We start from the raw sequence: 21,024 nt of genomic DNA on the forward strand, positions 1-21,024 counted from the left end.
ACTCATGTAGCTAATCTTAGAGACCAAGTTCATGCCACTTCTAATAGGCTGCCGGTGAGAGTTTATTTTTCCTATTAGCCTGTTAGCAAGACTGTCCTTTCAATAGGCACCTCAGCCATGAACCTAGCAATGGTGGAGAAAATAAATCTTTTCTCCCCCATGGGAGCAAAAAGTTTTTCCTCTTTTGACTTGGGTCTAGTGGTTGGGGGCCTGCAAATTAACTGACAATAGATTAATAGGAGAAAACATAAGGTTTATGTATTCCCTCAGGATCCTTTTGGTGAAATGGCTACTTGAGCAGCCCAAGATAGGGGTTTATATATCCACTTAAAAAAGGGGAAAGGAGGGGAAAAGAGCTCCTACAGAAGAGTGAATGGAAGGTATGGCTGTTTCTGATAGTTTGTTGAAGCAATTACTCATTCTGGTGATAATTGTTAGTCTCTTTTCTGGCTGTAAATCAGAGAGTGGATTTATGGTGGCAGTATTTTTGGGGAGGTCCTGCTTAACTCAGCAAAAAAGGTTTAGATATTTTTTTTCTGTGACTGCTGTTTTTAGCTTAAAGTAATCTTTATGCCACTGAGATGCATTTTAGAGCTCTACAATTTAAAAATATATAAACCAATTTCTTTTTTCCTAACAAGAGACCCCCTCTAACTAAAGGGGAGGCTGGAAGGACAAAGGCGATGAAAGGAAAGACTTGCTCAGTCACAATAGCAGGAAACGCTCTTTCACTGTCTTGAAATTAACATTTAAATAATGCAAGAATAATTTTGGTGTTCTCTGAAAATATGGTGACTTATTTTTGTCTCCTGAATTTTTCCAATATTTTCTTCAGGTTTGGCTTCTTATTCAATTTCAGATTGTAAATCATCTGCCTAGGAATATCATGCAACCCAGTGTTCAGCAAAGAGTAACATATTGGTATCCATTAAAAACTAAAAAATTAATGATCCTATTTTACCACTAGAAAAAAAGAAATGAAAGGTTTCAAAACCTGTCACCTGTCCCAAATATTTTACTTCAGGTATTCGGGTCCCGACTTGGAAATCTCAGTTAACTTTCTATCCACTAGAGGGCCCCGGACGCGGAGCAGCCAGCCCTGACTCACTCGACGCTTCCTCAGGCCCCACGAGCTCCGCGCTCTTTAATCTTAAGAGCCTCTCTGACGGTGTCATTGAGTCGAAAGAACTCAATTACTCAATGTAATAAGTCCAAAATGGAACACAATAGGAATCTGAGAGCAGAACAGGACTTTAGAAATAATCTAGTCTAACCTCTTCTTTTTACTCCTGGGAGGCAAGAGAAGCTAAGTAATTTAAAAGTCTGTGAATCAATCATTTCCTGAGTGCTTCCTCTTGGTTGCTGCCTGGCCGCCTGTGCTTTCAAATGACCACTCTCCAGGAGATGAGAACCTCTGGTCCGAACGAAAGAGAGGTGGAAGCAAGCACAGCTTTATTCTGCTGCTTCTGCATCTGCCACATACCTAAGAATGCCTAAGTGGCTGTGCCCATGCTCTGGCATCTCTGGAAAGCACCTTCTATTGATCTCTCTTAACTTTCAAGCTGGATTAGGGCCATCATTCCAGGCTATTATTTTGTTTGTTTGTGGAGGAGAGAATTGCTGTTTCACTGTCTCCCATGGGACAACCTCAGAGAGAGGGGCAAAGGGGGCTATGCCAGTGGCTGCAATGTCAACATCAAGTTTGCCAAAGGGTAGGGTGGATAGTTGCTTAGATGGTTTGATTTGAAGCATGACAGGGAAAATTCCTCCCATAGAGTCTCTTTCCCACTAAAGAGAACATCTATTTATGTATATACTGATGACTTCCAAAGTTGTATCTCCAGCCCCAAGTCTGACTTTGTATCCTCTCGGCCATGCCTCTGATCCAGTGGCTGGGGTAACAAGTTCCTTGCTGGCTTCGCTCATTGGCAGGAGGCATTCACTGGGACTCTTCCCTTTCTGCCCCAGGGATTCCCCTACTCCTCAGAGCAGACGGCTGGTTTCCTTCAGGGCTTGAGTAGCTAAAAAGTGCAGCGGTGTTAGCATGCCTGTAGAAACTCTTAAGGAGCAGGTGGGGAGAGCTGGTGGATAAATGTTCCTGCCTCCTGTCCTACAGACAAACAATCCCCGAGGCATTTCATACAGTTTCTCAATTATCTGCAAAAATTTGAGCCCTCATTGCCCATGGCAGTAACCTTGCTAACACATGCTTTTATTAGCTTTTCTCCTTCCTGGTCTCACTTTCCCTATTCCCTCACTCCTGGCCCCACATGCTCCATTTCCTGACCTCTTTCAGATCTCTGCTCGCACTTTCCTTTATAGAGCAACCCTCCCTAACCACTGTCAAATAAAAAACAAATCTGGACTTAGTACAGAAAGAATTTTATCTAGAAGGATCATTGCAAGGGGGGAGGATACTATGGCAATAGAAGAATGTTGTGAACGTAAGGCCTGAGTTTTTATTTTATAGAGGGGAGAAAGTAAAGCTAGAAAGGACAAGGTGTGGGGTGGAGGAATGAAAGAGTGGTGGGATCTGACAGCAGATCAGAGAATGTTTGACCCCACGGTCAGCCTCTTCTTAGGAGGAACTGTATACTCGGCCAAAGTTCAGGCACCTAGAGGAAGGGCAGAAGTGGAACCAAAGTTTAGAACATGCATTTTGTTCCAATTGGTCAGGGGGACAAGTAGGTCAGCTAATCATTGATGAGGCCAAGAAGGGGAATCCTGAGGGTTGATGTCTGGCCTTGTCATACATAAGCAAGGTGGCATTTGTGAGTCTTATCTCGGTTACCTGGGGAAAGTAGGTTCTTTGGCAGCAAGCTGTTTTCCAGGACACAAAGGGTGGGGGGATTTCTTAACCCTTAGAGTTTCCCAGAGTCACAGGGCTCGGGTGAAACTCAACATTGCTACCTCTCTAAGATGGAAGTTCCCTCCTATGCACTTTCCTTGTTTGATTTTCCTCCCAACACTTTCAACATGTGACATATTACGTATTTCTTCATCGTCAGTCTTCCCTAACACTCAGCTAGATCAGGGCCTTTTTTTGTGCCCTGCTGTAGCTCTAACAATGAAAACAGTGTGTGGCACAGAGGTGCCAAGCAAACATTCGTTGGATGTGCGAGGCCTGTAACGCTCCTTTTTGAGGGTTACAGGGTTGTGGATTAGCAGAACTGTCGGGGTCATGGCTGAGGAGGGGTGATCTGGAGGGGCTGTGCAGGATTGCAGGAATGAAGAATCCAATGAGGGGGCCCTCTGCACAGTCTGCGTGGGAAGGGATGAGACCGCTGCTGGAGTGAAACACTGGAGAAGGAAGCAACAGGTTCAAAGGACGCTAGGAAGAAAAATTCCTCCGTGAGAGTCAAGAGAGTGTCTCATTTAATCTTTTTAAAGAATAAATAATAATTGTATGCTTATGGAGTACAATGTGATATTTGGTATATGTATACTTTGTGAAAGATTAAATCAAATTAATGAACATATCCATCCTCTTATGTACTTATTTTTTTGTGGTATGAACATTTGAAGTCTACTGTCTTAGCAGTTTTGAAATAAATATACATTACACATTAACTATATAGTGCATCCTGTGCAATAGATTTCAAAAACTTATTTCTCCTGTCCAGCAAACTTTGTATCATTTGGCCAACATCTCTCCAGCACCAACCCCCAGCCCACCATTCTTTTCTTTACTTCTATGAGTTTGACTTTTTTAGATTGCACATATAAGTGAGATCATGCAGAATTTGTTTTTCAAGAGAGTATCATATCAATCTCTGTTCTCTAAGCACCTAGCATGATGCCTGGCCACTGGTAAGTCCTAAAAAATAAATTTCATTGTGTCTCCATGATATTTAGAAGAGAGTTGGGAAGAGTTTGCATATATCCTTATGTTGGAATATGAAAACAAGCAAATATGAATCTTTAAGAAGTGTATGAAAAGAAGAGAATCTCCTTTCTGGCATTTTTCCTCAATATTTACTTTCCTTTTAAAGACAACTTCATTTATAGAAGAACACACATATTTGGTGGCACCAAAGGGCTAGAATGCTTTCTTCTGTTTCCTTAAGAATTATATTTCAATAGCCACTGCCCTATACACCACCCCACAGTCAAAAATCACTGACCCTAATAGGTAACCTAGAGCCCTAGGCCTCACTTGTCATTCCCTCAGGATATATGTCTTGAACAGTTGTCTTGGACTTGGCACACACGTAGCTTTGGAAGTAGTAGAAAGCATGGGCTCTGGAGTCAAACAACCCGGGTTCAAATTCTGGCTCCAGCTGTGCAATCTTGGGCTAGGTATATAATCTCTCTATTCCTCAGTTTCTTCCTCAGTAATAATAGTACTTACCTCATCAAATTGTCCTGAAGATTCAATATCGATTTAACACAATGTATGGCATGAAGCAAGCACTAATGAAACTTTAGCTTCAGGAAAATCCCCTTTGAATAATTGTACCTTATATCTCTGGTTCATTCATGAAGTTATATTGATATTCCGCGCTCTGTTCCACCTCCAAACCAAGAGATTCCAGATGGCTGAGTGAAGAGCTGAGAGCAAACACTACCTTGTATGCATCCGTTTCTAAGATTTTACATCATGTGCCAGCTTTCATATCTTGACACACGGTAGAATGTACCACCCCCAACATTCCCTGGTTCTTCTCTCTTCTCTAATTCACAATCTCCAGTATGTACCTTTTTGCACCAAACACAAGGAATGTCAATGGATGCTGACTTAGGGGAAGTGGGGAGCTAACTATTTTTTAACACTTAAAATCTGGAACACCCAGTGATGTCATTTATGACCTAGAGGTAGCAGCAATTGGTCCATTCATTCAACGAATACTTACTGAGCATCTATTATGTGCCAGGTCCTGTACCCAACCTAACCCTTAATCTAATTTATAGTTCAGTAAGGAAAACAGATAATTATACAAATAACTTTATAAGACTCCATTCCAGAGAGGAGAATGTTGAAAAGAGAGGGCTTGCATGCTAATCCAGAACCTTTTTTTCCTTATACTACCTATCACTTAAGGACTAATGTGGCTTTGGCTTACCAGGAAGTGGCTAAGCCAGTGTTAGGTTTAAAAGGGTTACATGTGCATAAGACAATTCAAACCATATAGAAGCACATAAATAAAAAAGTGAAAGTCTCTCCTCCAATAGCTTTTCCTAGAGGAAACTGCTATTAAGTTTGGTGTCCATTTCTCAAAATTTTCTGTAGATACATAATTTATATTTATATATAAACATACAACATTTTATTTATATATAAATATCTTTTTCCTCAAAACAGGAGTTTCTATTATTGTGTGCAACTTGTTTTATCCCCGATATATTTTGTGACTTTTTTCAGACATTGATTTATTCAGTTTTCACAGAATAAATTTTATTCTTCTGATCCCTGACCCAAGCAAGTACTACGTGGAATAGAGCTACCTACCTAACAATTTTTCATAACCAAGGTGGTAATTAAGAAGGAATGATGAAAGTATAGCACTTTTGCTATTTTTCTCCCACAAAAGGAACTACTAATTAAAAAGTTAGAAATAAAATTAAAATATATTTAAGTTTGAATTCACACTTAGTGTGTTCCTGATATTTATTTCTATTTTCAGTTCTGTTCATTTTTATTATTAACTATTTCACATTTAGGATTATTCCATCTTCCTAAAGAATTTGGCTTTCTATCTTTATGAAACACTCCTTTTTATTTCTGGCAATACTCCCTTGCCTTGATGTCTGCTTAGATTCTTAAATAGTCACCCCAGCTTTTCTTTGGTTAATGTTGTCATAGTCTATCTTTTGCCATATTTTTTTCCATCTTTTCACTTTCAACATGTCTACGGGCCTCCTGTAAATAGCATATAGTTGAGTCTTAGTAGTTTTCCTTTTTACCTAATCTGACAATCTCTTTTGAAGATTTATCCATTAATATTTAATGTAATTACTGATATGGTTAGATTGAGTCCACTGTCTTATTATTTGTTTTCTATGTATCCCATCTGTTCTTTTGTCTTGTTTTCCTGCTTTTATAAAGAAAATTAAGTGTAATTCATTATTCTATGTCCTTTTCTTTAGATTTTTTAACTATATTTTTAGTGACCAGCAATTATAATATGCATCCTTAACTCATTCCATCTGCCTTAAGTTGGTACTTTACCACTTCATGAATCATGTAAGAACCTTCAATAATATAATTCCACTTACCTTCTCTTACTCTTTGTGATATTGTCATATTTTACTTATATATATGTTATAATCCCTCACAATATATTGTTGTTATTGTTGCTTTAAACAACAACCTTTTAAAAGTTTTTAAATAGTCATTTATATTTGCCCACATTTTTCTTAATATTTATTGAAGGGAGAGTACACTGGGGATAAATTTTATCAGATTTTACTTGTTGAAGTATTTATTTCATTTTGTTTTATAAACTATGTTTTCATTGGATATAGAATTGCAGGCTGGCTTTTTCCCACCCTTTAAGCACTTTAAAGATGTTGTTCCATTGTCTTCTGGCTTCCATTTTTTGTTTGAAAAGTCATTGTTATTTTTATTGCTATTTCCCTAAATGTAATGTGGCTTTTCTCTGGCAGTTTGAGATTTTCTCATTATTTTTGGTGTACAGTAGTTTAATTAGGTGTGGTTTTATTTATATTTACCTGCTTGGGGTTCACTGAGCATCTTGAATCTAGAAAGGGCTTATTTCTTCTCTGATACTTAGTTCCTCTAGATTTCTTCTTCATTATCTTTTAAAAATACTAAAAATTGGTTTTGGCTGTTTTTTCTTTTCTTTTTTTTTTTTTTTTTTGAGACAGAGTCTTGCTCTGTTGCCCAGGCTAGAGTGCCGTGGCATCGGCCTAGCTCACAGCAACCTCAAACTCCTGAGCTCAAGCAATCCTCCTGCCTCAGCTTCCTGAGTAGCTGGGACTACAGGCATGTGCCACCATGCCTGGCTAATTTTTTCTATATATTTTCAGTTGTCCAGCTAATTTCCTCCTATTTTTAGTAGAGACGGGGTCTCACTCTTGCTCAGGCTGGTCTTGAACTCCTGATCTTGAGCGATCCTCCCACCTCGGCCTCCCAGAGTGCTAGGATTACAGGTGTGAGCTACCACACCCAGCCTGGTTTTGGCTGTTTTAAGAGTAGTGATTTATTGCAACTTTCTGCATTCTAGATGAAAGCTGGGAGTTCTGCTTCTGATATTTAATTAATCTATTCACAAGATAATTTAATGGGTAGTCAGCTAAATTTCGTTCACTTTATTGATTTAAACCTATTAAAGTAATAGCTTTACTTTAATAAACCCCTCCACCTGAATAAACAGCAAACATATGTGTATATATGCACACATACACACACAAACACATACATACACATTCTCTATTCTTTTCAGTCCTAAATTTATAGCTAGTTCTTTGCAGATTTTTAAATATCACTTTTTGTTTCAGGAACCTGACTGAAATTTATGTTTGGCTTTACTCTCCATAAACATAGGTGTTTGTACATTCATGTGGTAATTCCACTATCTGTAATATTAATATTTGTGGGTGTGTTTCTGTACCTATTTCTGTTATCCATTTGTGCTGGGTCTTGTTCATGTTTCTTAGCTTCTTGTGTCCCTGATTATATTACATTCTATTGTTCGTGAATATTATACTTGGAAAAATTATTTATATAGTTACACAGTACATAGGATGATATTATCTTCCTGCAGAGAAAATTTACAGTTGTTTCTTTCAGGCACCTGAAGGCACCAGCAATCTGGGACCACCTGTATCCAGTACTAACACAACATTTTCCAGACCACCCAAAGGAGTCCTGGGGTGTATACAAGAACCAATTTGCTTTTGGTTCACCTTCATTTCTAGGGTTCAGCCCGCAGGCTTACTACACGGAGGGGTCGTTTGCTGCTGCTTCCTCTCTTGATCAGCTCTCAACTCCGTATTTTAACTCCTTAGCTTTGAGAGGCTGTCAAAGGCACCAGTCTGTCTTTCAGTTCCTCCACTTATGATTTCCAGATTTAGCAAATAAAAATGCAGAACACCTAGTTAAATTTGAATTTTAGATCATCAACAAATAATTTTAGTACAAGTATGTCCCATGCAATATTTGGGGCATACTTATACTAAAAATATTCATTCCTTATCTGAAATTCAAATTTAACTGTATGTTATGTGGTAACCCTACCTCTACTGCTTTAGCAGTTGGAGCTCCCTAATCACTGGGCCCACTTTTCTGGATTTGTATCTTCTGAATCTTGGCCTTGGTGATCCTTCACTGGTTTGGTAGATCTTTGATGCTTCTAAAAAATTAGTTTTTATATTTAACTTTGCTTTTCTAGTTATATTCAGTGGGAAAGACTTACACATCTTATCAGATATGTAAATCTCCCATCTCTAGTCTTTTCCCTTCTCGCCCACCCTCATACCCCAACTCCTAATATTTGCTGCTAAGGCAAATGTGATAAATATCAAGGTGTAGGTTCTCACATTGTTTAATAGAATAATTTTCATTGATTATATTACTGTCATATACTTCTCAAGAAGCGGTTGCTTCTATGAATGGAAACACCCAGGCCAAGGAAAAAACGTAAACTATTTAAAGAGGAAAAATAATTCTGCATTTGTGGCTAAAATGCCTAGGTATAAAGATGCTTAAACAGCAATTGAATTATTTAAGTGTATACTATCTTCCAGACCCTCTTTTAGGGACTGGAAATACAGCAGAAAAAAAATCCCCCTGCTTTTATGGAGGCTGTATTCTTGTGGGTAAGAAAGATAGGCAAAGAGGCAATATATCAAATGGTAATCAAAGGTGTAGGGGTAGGGACTAAAGTGATGTGCAGGGAGTGAGGAAAGGTGCTAGGGAATGCTGTTGGGGCTGTTACAATTTTAAATTGAGTATTCAGAGAACTTCTTTAAAAGTTACTTGAAATAAAGTGAAGGAATCACACAAATACCTGGGGAAAGAATATTCTAGATAGAGATGACAGCAAGTACATCAAGCATGTGGGGCAAGATTGTGCCTGACATAGTCAAAGGGGCATCAGGAGGCCAGTGTGACTGGAGCAGTGAGGAGGACAGCAGTAGGGGGTGGGTTTGGAATACTGGACAATGAGGTAACGTCAAGAGAGACCATTGCATTCTTCATCCTATCTCTGAGGCCTAGAATGCAAACTGATGTTAAACAAAACCAACAAAACCTCTTGTACCCTGTTTAAAACTTTTGTCAACATTTCAACAAGTGAGAAAATTCCATAGAATTCTGTATTTCTAGTTTCTCTTTAAAATTGAGGATTTGGCCTTTAGAAACACAAGCCCAATCAGTGGGAGTTGAGAAGTTGCTGCCCTCTTCAGGCAGGACAATGATCTTCCATTGGCCACAGTCCCCACTACTCCCTACTGTGGCCCTCAGCCCCGTTTGCTTGCTTATGCTTCATGCCTGGCCCCTGTCAGCATGTGTTACCTCTAAAGTAATACACTTCCATTTACAGGAGATTTGCAACCTCACCTTCTGCGATGCTCAGAAATCATCCCACCATATCCCTCTCATATTAATTTCTTACTCCATTCTCCACATCATCTCTTCAGAACCCTCCGCATTTAAAGCCTCTAGCTCCACACTCTTGCCTATACAGATGCAACTACCTTCTACTTTTGGAGAGATGTTCTTGATTGTTTTGAGATTGATGTTGTTTCCTCTGTACCACTAAGTCTGTCTTTATCTGTTCCCTCTCTTGAGGAAAATAATCTAAGACTAACCAAATGAGAAAAGTAAAGGCTATGTATTCAGAGCTTGTTGTAAAAGAAGTCATCCACCATCACTTGTGCTTTGGCAGATACTTGAATACCGGCAGAGGAGTGGAAAGCCCAGGTGCTCCAAGAGGTGGGTCTGCAGAGCCCATGAGCGATGGCTTTGACCATTGCCAGGCCTATTCCAGGACCCAGCTTCTCCCTGAGAATGTTAGTGAGGAAGGAAAAGCAAAGGGAGACAGGCAAGGAAAAGATGGGACACTGGGCAGCGAAAGATGGGCAAGGAGGAGGATGACACCCCGTTCCCACTGGAGGCTTCCATATGGACACAGGAATGTGCTGAGGAAGGGGAGACAATTTAATGCCAGGCTGACTGCCAACCCAAATCAGAGTTTGATCATCACATGAGACTAGACATTTCCATTTCTGTAATTGAGAGTGTTCATGGCTAAAAGCAATGGAGGACTTACCTGCGGGACTAGAATATTCTTCCACCTGCCCCAGTCTTCATCCAGGGTCAGGAGAATATTATTCCTCACTGCGGAGAATTTACAGGAACAGAGGAAGACAAAAAGAAAATTTAGCTTTGGTCCCATGCCCATGTAATGCTTGCTCATATACAGGTTATATATTTGTTAAAAGACAAAACAAAACTACTATTTGAGTATGCTCTACGAGTGATATGACATTTAGTCCTGCCACCAGCTCTACAACGAAGGGATTTTTGCCAGGATACTCAGTTAAGGACACTGAGGCTCGGAGGAGTGTTCTGTCTCAGGAAATTGGAGCAGAGTAGAGAGTCACAGCCATTTGTCCAACCCCGTACTCTGTGACGTTCATCACTGCACTACTGTGCCTCCGTGAATATACTTCTCTAATGCTCCCTAGGGGTTAAGGCACCAGCACATTTTATTTGTCCTCTGGTAATGCCATAAAATGGACCAGTGGGTGGTTTTAGCCCCAGTTTCACAAAGGAAAATGACTTGTGGAGAATCAAGTCTTGCTCAGGGCTACTGGTCCTGTGCCTGTTTTTGGATTCTTGCTCTCTGCTGGTCTATTTCTCTAGGGTGCCTTTCAGAAACCAACTTCGCTGAACTTGAAGGTTATGCTTAGAGATAATATTTTATTGTCTTTTTAAAAATTGTGAAATGCAACACATGCACAGAAAAGTATGTAGAACTCAAGTTCAGGTTAAGCAAAGGGCTGCAACCACCACCAGCTGAATTTTAAAAACAAAGGCGACACATACTAAAGACTCATTATTTTACTGAAGACTCTAGTTATTTTCTGACATTCTATTATTCTCTACACTCGAGGCTACTCCTGTTGATTGCATCTGCAGGGTGGAAACGCCGGCACGGTGTGCTGTCGGGCATCTTTTCTGAACTCCACATTCAGGGAGGTCACATCGGTAGCTTGAAATCAGTCATAGCGGGAGCATCTACACCATGGAAATAAACACCACAAACCAGGACTTTCCTTCTGGAGAGCTGGTTGTTAAACATTTAGCAGCCCACCACTGGATATGGCGTCAAATCGATCAGATAATTCCAAACTGTTCTCCCAAGTTGTTGTAACAATTTACATTCCAACCAGCAATTTCAGAGTTCCTGTAGATCCTTGCCAACACTTACATTTAATTCTGCTGGGCAAGTAGCAGTATTTAATTGCGGTTTAATTTGCATTTCCCTTTAGCATTTGTCTTGTTTATTGGCTATTTGGATTTCCTCTTTCTGTGAAGTGCTTCTCCAAGTCTTCTGCTCATTTTTCTGTTATGTTGACTGTCTTTTTTTAAATTCCTTTGTAGGATATTTTCTTTTACAAAGGTTATGAACCCTTTGTTGATTATGTGTATTGCAAATATTTCCTGTGATTTTTCACTTTTTCCTTTTTTGTTGTAAAACAGGAACAGAAAACTACATAAAATATTGCTTAATAAATTATTATAAAACACCTTACCATCACTACCCAGGTTGCGAAATAGACCTTTGTTGACCATTTTGGCAGTAGTGCCTCTGTGCCCCATGCTACTAACAGCCCTTACCTCCTCCCTAAAAGTAATGACCATCCAGTTGTTGACAGTTATCACTTCCTTGTTTTTCTTTGTAGTTCCAACTCCCAAATGTGTGTCCTTATATGCACTAGCTTAGTTTTGCTTTTTTAAAATAAATGTCTTTGAGGTCTCTTAATTTACAGGTTTCCCTCTCCTTTTTCTTTGTGCAGGTTGAAGAAATTGAGTCATTTGCCCTGTGAAGTTTCCCATAGACTGGCTTTTGGTAATTGAATTCCTATGATGTAATTTATCATTTTCTTATGTCCTTTGAAGTTTGAGGCTTGATCCTATTCAGGCTGAATTTTTTTTTTTTCAAAGATAAGCTCGTAGGTGGCAATGTGTGTTTGCATTGGGAGGCACTTAATGTCTGGTCATCTCTCCTTCTGTGATGTTACTAGCCAACATGCATTAATTCATTAGGGAGTGCAAAATGGGGAGATTCTAAATCTATTATTCTTTTATATACTAGCTGGGTTACTTCTATACAGAGAAACTTCCCCTCATCTACTAGTTGGTTACTTGGTGGTTCCACCTATAAAGAAAACCAGGGAAATTGTTTGGTTCAATTTCCTACTTTTAAAGGAGTCATTCTCTATCATGCTACAGAAGTGACTTTTTTCTTTTATGATGACTTACATATTTGAGTATCTCTGTCTACCGCTATTATCTTTTTTATGGCTGTGCAAATTCTCTCATCTCTGGCCTGTTGGAGCCTGGCCAAGAAACACAGCCCTGTTAGTCTTTGATAGCCTCCCTATTTTCTGATGTGACAAGATGTTTCAGGCTCGTCTTGTACATTTCCTATTCTGGCTCTGGAACCATCCATTTCTCCAAGAAGCCAGGCCTGGTTTCTTTTAACAGGAAATGGTGTTTCAAGACCATAGTCTTGGTGCTAGGTGTGTTCACTGCTAACAGGTTGCTCATGGTTATTTCTAGGTGGTCTCAGCAGACAGAGTTAGGAAGCTAAATGAAAATACTTTCAGTTCATGCTGATACTTCTAATTCCAAGTCATGACTACAGGATATCTACCTAACTTCTTTCATCTTGTCTCTGTTATCTCTATCCTTCCACATAGAGGATCCTGGATCAAGGATTCAGGGGATGATAGATTAGACTGTCCTGTAATCACACACTTGCCCTTCCGCATCACATGCACCACACTCTCAGAGCTACAAAACCAGTACCACCACGGCCAAGATTACTGAAGACAGCTACCTTTTCCACATGCTCTTTCCATTTTCTTTGCTCTTTTAATGGTGTGCTGTATCTATATTGCCAGAGCGAACAGCTATTGCATATTATATTTTCTCCCTTATAATCCTGACTCCTCATAAGCAGGAGCTTACACAGGGATGCTTAGGCAAAACTGATACTTCAGCACCTCCTGGGCACAAGAACTTTGCAGGGCATCTTTGCATATTAAAAAGAGCAGGTTTCAAACAAAAGGGAAGTATACTCCACCAAGGTCACATGTTACATATCTTCATGTGGGAACATGTACACTCTTCCTTCCCGTTAACTGATATTTTGGGTTATGCAATTAATTCTAGCAATCTCACTAGATGATCTGTTAGCACAAAGAATGAGAAAGAAAGGTAACAGTCATGGCTGTTTCTGCGTTTATAAACATTGAAATAATACATATACGGAAAGCTTATGAAATTTAGAGGATTACAAAAGGAAGGGCAATTCTTGGTGGAAATACACAAAATTTTATTTTTAAAACTTTGTTTTCAAAGTTAGTATCTATATCTTTCTAGGAAAAAAACCCAGGCCTTTTTTTAAAAACTCTATCAATATAGAAACTTTTTGAAAGCCACCTTAAAAAAAAAATCACTCAAACTCCCATTACCGAGAGGGAGTTCCAAAGTTGGAATCCCATATTGTCAATTAAAACTTTAGTTCTGATTATGTTACTTATCACAACTTCTGCTAGAACTTCCAGAATTCTCAAAGTCACTTCAGATAAAAGAAAGAAACAAACAAGCTATACTTAGAATCATGAAAATGCAACTCAAATGTTTTGATAAATATAGTAGTACAAATCATAAGTTGAAGCTGTCAGGTTATTACTGGTGTATAGCTAAGTTGTACCATGTGGTCATCAAATGCCAACTCTACCTGCAGAAAAGCACAGCAGCAATTTCCCTACAATATACTTGGCTGTGCAGGTGTAAGTGGTAGGAAAACAGGTAATCGGGATGAAGAAATGAGATTGATTATGCAAAAAATCTTTTATTTACCAAAGATGTATTCAGCTATGTGGTGCTGGAATAGGTACTTCAAATCATATCATTAACATGCCAATTAAACAAAGGAAACATCAGCTCAGTGGCTCTTGTTTTAGAACATTGGCTACAATGTCTTAGGTACCTGCTCTGACTTTCCCAAATAATTGTTTGCCTAAAGGCTCAGCAATCCCGGTTGGAGGTTAAAAAAGAACTTCTGACATCAGGCAGGCAGACACAATTATAACTTTCATCTGATGTATTCACAATGAGGCTACAACACAACAGTTTACCTCAGAGAACTAGGTCTTTGTTAAACTTGGAGTCATCTACCTATTGTGAAACCAGTGGATTCAGGCAATGTAATGGTCTTCACAGGCACTAAAAATTGGTAAGAAACCTATTTGCATGCAGTCTTCCCTAAGTCACTGCTTCAACTACTGCCCTTTCCTATGCACAGTATTTCCGCCATTGAGAAACATCCTTGACCAACATCAGCTTCCCATGAGAACTTGTTAAAAATGCAACCTCTTGGGTCCCGCCCCAGACCTCCTGAATCAGAAAGCCGTGTGGGGCCCTGCAATCTGCGTTTTAACAAGCCCTCTGGGGAATGCAAGCTCAAGTTTGGGAACCGTGGTCTAAGAGATCTGAGTGACAAATCACTTTCTGCATGCTTTGTGAAATTAAAATGTGTTGCAGAAGCATTTGTTCACTTCTCTGAGCAGAATCCAGAGAGAATTTTTTATCTACTGCATTAGAATAAGATATACTCACATTTTGTGGGTCTGTGGTTTTCTTTCCTAAGACTGGCGTGGACGCCAATCACTACCATCCACTCCCCTATGATTCACCATGAAGTCAGCTGGAGCCATGACTACAGGAAAGTACAAACCAACCCTAACTCATTTAGCAGTTCCTCCCCTTTTCATAACTTATCCACACAGGCAGGAGACCCCTCCTAAGCTGTGTAACCCAGTTTCCCTCACAGCCACTGCAACCGCAGTCACATAGGGAGTTTCATTAGACACTGTCCCCGAGCTCACCAGCTGTGCCTTCTCCCTGACCAGTTTTCCTTCTGGGCCCCTTCAGGTGGGCAGCAGACCCAGCAGGGAAGCTGGGTTATGAAACGTGTACTTTTCTTCCTATCTCCTATAACTCCCACACAATTACCCTCAAGTTACTTTTATTGCTCTCTTTTTCTTACCAACAAGAGAATGGTAAATGTTGGTGGAGGGCAGAGATGCACAGGCAGCTGGGAAATTTTATGACTGAAACATATCAGCTTTAAGCGCATGTTCCTGTAAGTAAACATCAGCTTTTACATCCCAGCTTTCCAGCCCACACCTGCTCCGTGTCCTTTCCTTGGTCATCTGCCTTCTCCTAGTCATCTCACTCTTCATTAGCACCTCCAAAAGAATGAGTTGGGGTTCTAATGGGAATAGCTTTGAGGTGCTCACTTGCTTGTATTTCCCCTTCATATTCTTAGAAGGTCTGAGAAGTGGTCTCTTTTTGCCAGATTTAGTTCCTTGGATTGCTGAGCTTGACTCAGGTTCACTGGAGGAGCAGCTGGCTCAGTAGGGGAGGAGAGGGATTACTCTTGGTTCATTGCCTCCACCTGCCAATCTGCCTCACCCCATCCCCATAGGTCCCAAACTGCTAGATTTCCTAATTAAACACTGATTCAGCAGAGCTCAGAGACTTGGATATTTCAGGCTGCCCTTTCTCCATGGAAATCCCCAAGTAAAAACAGACATCTCCTCCCCAAGAATCACCTTTTCTGTCTCAGAAAAAGGAAAGAGTTCTGGCCATTTTGAGCAAGATTTTGTGAAGGGAAACTTTTTAGGAAGAAGTATAGTTTGACAAAATATTGGATGCTATAATCTTTATAAGCTTGGCAAGTCTTATTTCCAAAAATCTGATGAGGCTCTAAAATCTCATGACTTCCCCCCACTGTATCACATTTGAGAATGACGCCTCCCTCCCTTTTGAAGTGAGATCATCACATGAAGGCAGTAAGTACAGGGTCGCATGGGAGCCCACTTACACCCATCACTGTCCAGGCACCCTTCGGAGAGAAGCCGAAGATCCTAAGTCAAAAGGAAGAATCAGCACTGGCAGAGCAGGAACACACCATCAGTGGGAGAAAATCAGGACAGCAGGTAGAGTAGAGGAGTGATTCCCCGTGGTGCACAGAGCACGAGAGATGCTTGAAAGGCAAGTCCTCACTAGTGTTAGCTCTGCATTCAGGACAACTTGGTACAGAGATAGCAAGTTCTCAAGCCCAGTAGATTGTCAATATCAAAATTGGAATTGATTTAATTTTGCTCACAAACTTTTGACCATTTTCTAGGCTTTTTCTTGGTCACTGACCACACTTTAAAGATTAAGAGAAGTCTCAGAAAACCTCACAAAACCATTAAAGAAAAAAACCCTCTTATTTATATCATAGTGTCCCAACCAAGAAAGCGGCTGGGCATTGTGAGCTTTGATTGAAGGGACTAAGAACTAGGAGGGTGTGGGCTCCATACCCAACACCTCAGCACCCAAAGAGCCTTGCTGTGCAGCCAGGATCTCTCTACAGCCACTATGTTTCCCCTCATACCCACAACCCAAGGCCCTTTGTAAGGACACAGCCCCTTTCCTGGGCAGACACCGAGGAGTCCCTTCATTCCTGGATCAAGCTTCATGCCCTGTCTCCCCAGGCCTGACCTCACCACACGAACCCACTCAAAAAACTTAGTGTCTTGGCAGCTCCACCCACCTACACCTAAAGACCTGGAGACTCGGGCTCAGGCCCCCCCTTAGGTCACTTCCCAGCTTGCCAGCGAATCAGATCAGCTGGACATGTGGCTGCATGGCACCTGCTAGCAATCTGGTGCCAGCTGCATTCCTGGCTCATCTTTCTTTTCCCTTCTCCCTCCCCCGGTGCTAATATACAAAATCGAATTGTTTCATAATTTAATACTGAAATGCTCATAAAGGCAGAGGGACTGATTTCCATTGTTACATACTATTTCATGGAAACACATAAAAGTGAATCTTATCAAGTAATTTAGAACACAAAGAAGACCCAAATCTGTATTTTTTAAAAAATATGTTAAATAGTTATGAATCATAAAATGTAGGGTTCATAGAGAAAATGAATATTTTAATACCTAATTGTAAAGCCAACGCCTGTCTGACCACCACCATAAGCCAAGAAATGGAACATAGCCCAATTATGAGATATTTCTCCACTTCCATCCCTTCCTGCATCTTATGATAACCATTTCTTGCTTTTCTTTGTAGTTTTATTACCCATACATTGAATCCTAAATGACCTAGTAGAGTTATGACTCTTTTTGAGCTTTATTTGAATAGGTCATACTGTATGAATTTTTTAAAAATCTTTCTCCTTTTTATGTTGCTAATATTCATCCATTTTGTTGCTCAAGTTCAGTCATATTCATTGCTGTGTAGTATTTCATTGTGTTAATGTATCCCGATTTATCAATTTTTATTGTTGGTAAACATTTGCATCCAGTTTTAGGGTATTATAAATAATGAACATTCTTCATATCCCGGTGCACATGTCTACAGATTTCTTTAGGATCTATGAATGGAATTGCTGGATTATAGGGTTTATGTATCTTCTAGATTATCAGATAAAGCCAGACTTTCAGTGGTTGTGAACACAACAAAGAGCTTATGCCAATTTTTACTCCCACTTAAAGAGTATAAGAGTTTTCATCATAACACATGCTCGCCAATGTTTAGGATTATTAAGACTACATTTTTGCCAATCTGATGAATCTATGATGGTATCTCATTAAGATTTTAGTTTATATGTCTCTGGTTACTAATGAGGTTAGGCATCTTTTTCTATTTATTGGGTATTTGAATATATTCTTTTGTGCTGTTCTTGTTCAAGTATTTTGGCCATTTTTATCTTATTCATTTGTAGGAGCTCTTTATATAGTCTGAATTTGAATTTTATGGGTTGCCTTTTCATTCTCTTTATGGTGTCTTTTGATAAACAAAAGTTGTCAAATTTAATGTAGTAAATTTATTAAGCTTTTCCTTAGAAGTCACTGTACTTTGTACTGTTTAAAAAATATTTTCCTGCTCCAAGCTCAAGACAATATTCTATATTATCTTCTGAGAGCTTAGGTTTGCCTTTCACATACAGCTTCATAATATACACTTTTCAGTATCATTTTTTCCATGTGTATACTAAGTTGGTTTTTTTTTTATACTCAGTTGTTTTAGCACAATTTATTGCAAAAATCATCCTTTTCCAGTACTCTATGATGCAATTTCATCATAAATAGTGTCCTCATATTTGAGACTTTGTTTCTGGGCTCTCTATTTTTTTCCATTGGTATATTTGTTTAGTCTTTGCTTCATTACTACTTTCTGAATTACCACAGCTTTATAAAGGGAATTGATACTCGTAGAGCAAGTCCTCCCATCCCGTGCTTCTGCTTTAAGCCTGTCATGTAACTTCTTGGCCTTTGCATTTTTGTATATTTTACAAGATCATTTATCAAATGCTTCTTTATATCTATTGAAATGATCACATCATTTTCTCCCTTAATCTGTTAATGTAATCGGTTAATTGATTTTCGAATATTAAAATATATTTGCATTCCTGGGATAAACCCAACTTGGGCATGATGTAGTATCATTTTCATATATTCTTTAATTTGTTTTGCTAATATTTTATTTAAGACATTTGTTACTATGTTCACAAATGAGATTGGCTTGTAATTTTTCTTTCTTTAGTCCTTGCAAGGTTTTGGTGTCAAAGTTACACTTGACTCATAAAATGGGTTAGGCACTTTATTTTTGCTATACATAGGAATAGTTGGGGCTATATTATAATGATTTCTTCCATAAATTTCTGGTAAAACTTGCTGGTGAAGTTGTTCGAGCCTGGAGTTTGTGTGTGTGTGTGTGTGTGGGAGGAGGAATTTTTTTGAGTCAATTTATTTAATGGTCATAGTACTATTCAGGTTTACTATTTATTCTTGAGTAGGTAAGTTTCTGTCAATTTGTCCATTTAATCCAGATGCTATGAACCTGGGCTACATACCCATGTGATGGCTAGTTCATTCTTACCCTGAGGGTGTAGCCCACTTATATCATTGTCTATAAAAAATTTTCGGAAGCAAATAGTTGCACAAACATAAGGCTTATAGATTTTAGACTGGAAGTCAATCAGCCATCTTCTACTTTCTGGTCTCAACACTAGCAAACTGGCCATCATTGTGTTTACACCAGCCTCGGGATTTATTGACTTCCTCATAATTTTTCTTTTATTTTTACTTTGTTTTTAATTGATGCATAATAATTGTCCATATTTATGCGATACAGTGTGGTGTTTTGTTACATGTATACATTGTGTTAAAATCAAATCAGAGTATTTAGTATATCCGTCACCTCATAATTTATCATTTCTTTGTAGTGAGAACATTCAGAATCCTTTCTTCTACCTATTTTGAAATATGCAAAAGAATATTGTTAACTACTGTACAGTAGAATACCAGAACTTAGTCCTCCTATCTGATTGTTACTTTGTACCCTTTGACCAACTTCTCCCACATGATCTTCCCTTCTACCCACTCCAGCCTCTGATAACCACTATTCTACCCTTTACTTCTACGAGATCAACTTCTTTAGATTTCACATATAAGTGAGATCATGTGATATTTGTCTTTCTGTGCCTAGTTTATTTCACTTAACATAATGTCCTCCAGTTCCATCTATGTTCCAGCAAATGACAGGATTTCATTCTTTTTATGGCTGAATAGTATTCCATTATGTGTATATACCACATTTTCTTTATCCATTCATCCATCGATGGACACTTAGCTTGATTCTATATCTTGGCTATTGTGAATGGTGCTGCAATAAACACAGGAGTACAGACATTTCTTCGATGTACTGATTTCCTTTGGCGGTATCCCCAATAGTGGGATTGCTGGATCATACGGTAGTTTTACTTTACTTTTTTGAAGAACCCCCATAATGTTTGCCATAATGGCTGTACTAATTTACATTGCCACTAACAGTGTATGAGTTCCCCTTTCTCCATATCCACATCAGCATTTGTTATTATTTGTCTTTTTGAGAATAGCCATTCTAACTGGGGTGAGGTGATATTTCATTGTTGCTCTTTGATTTGCATTTCTGTGATGATTAGTGATGTTGAGCAATTTTTCATATACCTGTCAGCCATTTGTATGTCTTTATTTGAGAAATGTCTGCTCAGGTCTTTTGCCCATTTTAAAATCAGATTATTTGGGTTTTTTTCTTTTTCGTTTTTTGCTATTGAGCTGAGTTCCTTATGTATTCTGCATATGAACCCCTTGTCAGATGCATAGTTTGCAATTATTTTCTCTCATTCTGTAGGTTGTCTTTTCTCTATGTTGATTGTTTCCTTTGCTCTGTTTTTAGTTTGATGTAATCTCATTTGTCTATTTTTCTTCTTGTTACCTGTGTTTTGGAGATCCTCTCTGAAAAATTCTTATCCAGACCAATGTGTTTCCCCTATTTTTTTCTTATAGTAGTTTTATTATTTCAGGTCTTACATTTAAGTCTTTAATCCGTTCTTGTGACATTTCTTATTTCTGTGGTTTCACTTTTTTTTTTTTTGGCCTCTGGCTGAATGTTCTTCCTCCTTTTTCTGTCTATATTATTTCAGCTCAATATTACAGGTTCTTTTCAAATGCCAGCCCTTCTTGAGAATGTTTCCCCCTGGGAATCCTTCTCTGATCTCCCAAATCTCTCTCATGAACCTACCCACTTTGCTTTGTATTGGGTTGGTTGCTCTTATGTTGATCTCTCTCTCACCTGAGACTATATTTTACTTTTAGGTGACTTTTTATTCATTTTGGTATCTACTACACTGTATAGCACTGTGATTGGTCTTTACTAGCACTTAATAAATACTGGTCGAATAAATGAAAGTAGTCATGAAGAGATTTTTGAATTTT

Source organism: Propithecus coquereli, unplaced genomic scaffold (assembly GCF_000956105.1).
Source record: "Propithecus coquereli isolate 6110/MARCELLA unplaced genomic scaffold, Pcoq_1.0 Scaffold1, whole genome shotgun sequence".
Lineage (NCBI taxonomy): Eukaryota > Metazoa > Chordata > Mammalia > Primates > Indriidae > Propithecus > Propithecus coquereli.